General features: G+C 42.0%; 1 protein-coding gene across 5 annotated transcripts in view; it reads right to left on the reverse strand.

Moving 5' to 3' along the window:
* Positions 1 to 5,583, reverse strand: part of CHST1 (carbohydrate sulfotransferase 1) — a 31,513-nt gene extending 25,930 nt beyond the window's left edge. Inside the window, exons 1-3 of one of the 5 annotated variants that reach the window (XM_087951284.1) lie at positions 3,122 to 3,345; positions 2,886 to 3,087; positions 1,414 to 1,556 (exon numbers count right to left, since the gene is read on the reverse strand). The gene's annotated coding sequence lies outside the window, so the exon portion shown is untranslated. Of the gene's footprint in view, positions 1 to 1,413; positions 1,557 to 2,885; positions 3,096 to 3,121; positions 3,346 to 5,349 lie in introns of those variants that run through there. The other 4 variants (XM_087951283.1, XM_087951286.1, XM_087951285.1 and 1 more) reach the window with 4 other exon arrangements.
* Positions 5,584 to 6,000: the final 417 nt, after the last annotated feature.

Below are 6,000 nucleotides of genomic sequence, written 5' to 3' on the forward strand. Positions count from 1 at the left end.
GCTTGTAATGGGAATTTTAAAAGTTTTAAGTTTTTATTTATTTATATTTTATTTATTTACTAAATTTATTTGCCGCCAATCTCACCACAAGGAGAGTTTTAAAAATGATCTTATTGGTCAAGGTTTGGTAGGATAGGATCAGGGGTGGGATTCTCCCTGGTCAGACCAGTTCTATAGAACTGGTTGTTACGATACTGTGCAGTTCAGAGAATTGGCAAATCATGCCACTGGCTGGCCTTGCCCTGCCTCCACTCACCCACTCACTCCTTACCTGGCATCCACGCCATGAAACTTACCTGCATTTGGTAAGTTGCTATTTTTCCTTATTCCCCCCCACTGACCATCAGCTGTCCTGCTGTGCCGGGAGATTTTGATTAGCTAGAAAGCAGGAAATCATTAGATTTCTTGCTTTCTAGCTAATCTAAAAGCAGAACTGAGCCTTCCTTAGGACTGAAGCTTCTATTTTTTTTCAGTGCAGACTCAGGTAGTAGATTGCAGAAAGATAGATCTCTGAATGAATCTGTGATTCTGCAAGCAACTTAATCTGCCTGCCTGCTCTGCCTGATTTTGGGTAAAAGTTGCTCTTTTTTATAAAAAATTCAATATTTACATAAATATTTATAATATTTACATACAAGCCACGCTCAGCCAGTCACAAGCCATGCCCAGCCAGCAAGCCATACCCAGCCAGTCACATGATCACCAAGCCACACACATAAATTAGGCCACACTCACAGAACTGGTTGTTAAGAAATTTGAATCCCACCCATGGATAGGATTTAGCAAAAATATTACTTCAACCATTTTATGATCCCACTATGAAAAACAAAACACTTCATTCAAGTTTTCTCTATTCCCTACAGTAAAAGATTCAAAATATTTTAATTTAATTTCAATGGAACACTAGTTTCAAGTTTTATTACATCAGGATAGGAGACTTTAGCATTTCCCTATGAAATATTCTAAGTGGTTGGTATTGTTCCAAGCTCAGAACAATTTATATATTTCATGGGCATTTCTAGTAGGAGAAAGTTAGGGATGATGAATCAAAGAAATGAACTATCTTAGTCTGAAATCTGAAGCAAATGAGCTAGCTCAATTTAAAACACATGCATCTTAACTGTCTAAAATATAGATTCTAAAAACAAACATATAGAAATGTAAAGATAACCAAAGTGTACATCTTTGAAAAGTGTCATTTCAATTTTCATCAGATGGCCATGCAAGTTTGCAGTCAGTGAATAGAAGAAATATATTCTTCAATATTTTACCAAGTTAGATCTCAGTTTTGCATTTTACTATCTACTACAGATGATTCTCTTAATTTAGTTGCTGATTTTCTTCAAAAATGATGTCCCAAACTAAGATAATTTGTTTTAAAAAATCATTTTGGTAAGTGTATATCCTACATACCTTATGTAAATGTACAGAAGTCACGGACAAATCTGCAAGGGCAGCAGCTTCTCCCCTTTTATTCACCCCAATCTTCCCTTGCCTGTGGCTTGGTTTTTTCTTCTTCTTCCTGAGCTGAGTTCTAGAGACAGAAGTCAGATTGGCTGTGAGGAAAAGTTATATAAACAGAAAATTACAGGTGAGGAACATATTAACTCTCACTTTCCCAACTGTCTTCTGCAAGAATAACCCATTTTATTATGAGGGAGAACTTTTGTATGCTTTGTATCATCTAGTATGTCTGGTTTAATGAAAAGAAGAACTAGGGGTGACATGGTAGCAGTGTTCCAATATCTCAGGGGCTGCCACAAAGAAGAGGGGGTCAACTATTCTCCAAAGCACCTGAAGGCAAGACAAGAAGCCATGGAGGGAAACTAATCAAGGAGAGAACCAATCTAGAACTAAGGATAAATTTTCTGAAAGTTGGAACAATTAATCAGTGGAATGGTTGCCTTCAGAAGTTGTGGGTGCTCCAACACTGGAGCAACACTAAGAAGAGATTGGATAAGCATTTGTCTGAAATGGTATAGGGTTTCCTGCTTGAGCAAGGGTTGGACTAAAAGAACTCCAAGGTCCTTCCAACTCTGTTATTCTGTTACTTTGTTAGAAGGATTAGTAGACCTCTAACATAGGAAATTTTGTTTACGATGTGTAACACTTGGAATGTACCCAATACCAAATCTTGTGTAATAGGCAGACCGCCTTTAAAGCAAGCATTTATAGCCCCAAGCATCCGTCACTATTGGCCATGCTATTTGAGGCTGCTTGAAACTGCATTTCAGCAACATCCTAAGGGCCACAGTGATTTATAGTAATGAAATCACTACTGTACTAAAAGCTAGCAATGGCTCCATGGGATAGAATTTTACTCACAGTTCTACAGGCCTTAAGAATATAAATAATCTATTAACTTAACCATCAACCTGTCTCTTTCTCATTCTTGGTCTGTCTTATACAGCTTCTGATTTTTCCTCAATTTACCCTTGACAACACAACAGAACAGAGCATTCAGTTCAGTGCTTATTCAAAAGGTCCCACAATTATTTTTCAATTGTTGTCAATAGACTGCTTTGAATTAAGGATCTTCTTTCTAGAATATTGAGAAAAAGATTGTTCCGCAGCCTGAGTATTAAAGATGAATACACTTTCTAACCTTTTTACCTGTCAGGTGTAGTTTCCTACCTAACAAATATGCTTTCATTTACACATAAACCATAGCAATGCGCTGAACATATATAACTTCTTATATAGGTGAAAACCAAAACAGGCAGAAATTTCAAAACATGGTGGCAGATTTGCCTACTGCACAGGGAGAAATGAACTTATCACATCGATACTTATCACTGGCTCCATCATATTTGGGGGCTCAATTCAAGGAGTTCTTTTAATTTGGTTGTAGTTTGGAAAGAGGAACAGGCTATGCCTTGTCATACCTTCCCACCTGGATTTTGAGATCTTCTGATGACTTTTTCTAAATGTCCCTGCTGAACATTGGCACAGCAATTCTCAAGAAGAAAAGCTCCTCTTCAGGTTTTGGAATGTTCTTCCCAGAAATATGTACTTGGCATCTCTCTGGGTTAGTATGATTTCAAGTAAAAGCCTGTATTTTTCCAATGTTTCTGCCCTTTCACCTCTCTGCTACTTCTAAAGCAACATTTCTGTATTTTACTTTTCATTTCTTGCTTAAGAGATTTGTTAATCTAGCAACCTTTAAAATCCAAAATAAAATATCAATAAGAAGTCATATTTATTTCACCTCCTCCTCAGGACATCTTGGCATTTGCATTGATGGAACAAAATCTTGAAAAATAAACAGAACTGTGGAATTGGTTTTACTTCAACTGTGAATAAGATATATTTACTCTACTCCAAAGTTTATTTTAAAAAAAATAGTCCATTATAAACCCTAGAGTTTTTCAAATTAATCTTTGCCCTAACTATTTTTAGGAGCAATTGTAACAATCAACATACATCTATATTGCATTTTGGTCCTTACTTTATAGAATTACTTTACAAGATCATCATGAACAGCTGATCTGCACATAATAAATTAAAGTAGTTTTGCTACTACAACAGAACTGCTATTATGAATGGAAATAAATTAGAATGTGTACATTTCCAGGGAAATACCCCACCTGAAAAAGATATTTTTTTCCTTTCTGAAAGCTAGAACTATCCAGCAAAGTCTGAAAACATGGTGTGTTAGAGGGGGAAGGAATGAATACGAACATTTTCAGTCACTTGAAACCTGCTCAGTTTCAGGTCTTCTCTAAATCCACTCTTTGCAAAACAAAACCCAGCTTTTAGATGGGGAGAGATTACAGATGGCACAATCTTAATCAGTGACATGGCCTCACTCTTTGGGGAAGGTTAGGCTCTCTTCTAAATAGCAGAATATTTTTAGGTTGATCCAATGCCATATAATAATACACTGGTTCTTTTTTAAAAAATTGTCCATTTCAACCGAAACAACAACTTTACTTGTTGCACCATATAAATTAAATCATCTGGAGTAAAAATACTATTCTCATTCCTTTGAGTGCCTCATATCATTTAGGAGCACAGAGATGCTACCCATTCCGTGAAATCTTTAATGTTTTCCCAGACCCCCCCCAAATAAGGGTGTATCTCATCCATACAAAAGCTTCTTTCTACCAATGGATTGTTGAAAGGCATAGATTTTTCTTCCGTCTGATTCTTCCAAATTAAACTGGGAAACTATTAAGACGATTTGGAAATTAACATAGGGAAATCCCAAGTCAGCAGAGAAAGAACTTTAAATAGAGAATAAGAAATTAGAGTTTGGAATTCTGGACTCCAGTTGTTGCTCTAATCATCTCTGGGAATCAGAAGTAGAATTATAGAACCTCAGTGAAAGCAGAATCCTCAAGACGCTCTATTCTAGCCAACCCCATTTCTAGCTCCAAACAAAACTAGAACTTTTATCACTCTGGCAGGCTGGAGAAGAAATCCATATATTTCAATAACCCACCCACCCCCCATCAAACACCGTGCCACTCTGTTCTTCTATATCACCAAAAACTTCTACTGGGAATCAGAGCCAGTCCACAGCACTGGGTGAACAAAGGCAGAGTTCTAAGACAGACAATAATTCTTATGATTCCCCATGTGCACTGATGTACTTACAGCCACTTCTTACATCTCGGATACCTGTAAATGAATCCTTCCAGCACAACATACAGACCATCACGTTCCCCCACCACCACCCCGAGCCATAATTACAGTTACTTATAGCTCATTGTATGCCCCACCATCATGGTGAAAGCATGGTTCAAGCAAGGGTGGGAAGAGATTCTCTTCTATAGCAGAGTGCCGGCGCGTTCTACTAAAGGACCAGTTTCAGATTTTCCAGGGACCAAACCGAACAATGCTCAGTTCCAAAAAAGGTCTTTTCATATAGTAGCCCGTTAGATCGGACAGATCCCTTAAAGTTAACACGATACCTTAAATACCTTCGGCAATCGGGAGCCCGAGGGGGTGTTGGTATGAACTAGGAAAGCTGAAGCCACAAGAAAGGTCTGTTAAGACTCGGGACCCTCTTTTGGGCTATCCCGAAACGGCGTTTCCACGGCGGAAAAGTGCATTCCCGCGGTGTTACTTATTGTCCAGTCACCGACCCGAGGTGTGGGAATGCACGTGTGAAAATCCCAAGGCTCCCTCCCCCTTCCTTCGCTTCTCTAGCAATTCAGTTTCAGAGCCGGCGAGAAAGAAAGAAAGAAACAAGCCACCCCAGGTAAGCCAAGAAGAGCGGATCCGGCGCTTTCCTTCTCCAACCACTCACTCCCACCCCACCTCCCACCCGGCCCGCCGCGTCCTAGGCAAGGGGGACTTAGGCTGCGTCCCGTCACGCCTTGCTTTCCCGTTCACAGAAACTACCTTCAAAAACGCGGGGCTGCTTCAGACGCAGCAGCGGCGGCGGGCGCCCGCCTCATCTCCAGAGATTCCCAGCCGGAGACCGTGGCTGCATTTCCCTTCCGTTCGCCCCTCAAGCTCTTTCTGTCCCAGCTAGAGGCAGCGGCGAGCGAACCATCCTCTCCCGCTCGCTCTCAGCGCGGCTGAGCTCTCGCGTCCGCCAGCCTTCTCCCCCCGCTCTCTCTGTCTCTCTCTTTCTCTTTTTCTGTGCGCGCGCGCGCCCGCGCGCGGCCAGAGCGAGAAGGGCGAGCGGGGCTTCTCGCTCGACCTACCCCGGCCACGCGCGCTTTCGGCTTCTCTCTGCAGCGCCGGTCCCGGCTGCCCCCGCTTTCCCCTCCCCCCCCCACTTCAGATGGTGCGGCGGCGGCGGGGGGGAGGGATGAGGGGCGGAAGAGAAGGAAGCGCGCTTCACAGTTGCCGCGTCGGTCCCGAAAGGCTGTGGGGAAGCGAGCGAGGAGGAAAGGGCTCACTTTCTCCTCTCTCGCGGAGCCCAGTCCGTCTGCGGAAGCGGCTACCTGGAGAAGCCGTTCGCGTTCTCTCTCACACACACCCTCGCCTCCTTCCCCCCCACACCCTCCGGCGGTCTGATGTCCTGTTTTGGGCCCCTCTGTTTGC

The sequence above is a fragment of the Notechis scutatus genome, chromosome 1 (genome assembly GCF_049901735.1).
Source record: "Notechis scutatus isolate UNSWTSFEM ecotype Mainland chromosome 1, rNotScu1.2, whole genome shotgun sequence".
In the NCBI taxonomy this organism is placed as follows: domain Eukaryota; kingdom Metazoa; phylum Chordata; class Lepidosauria; order Squamata; family Elapidae; genus Notechis; species Notechis scutatus.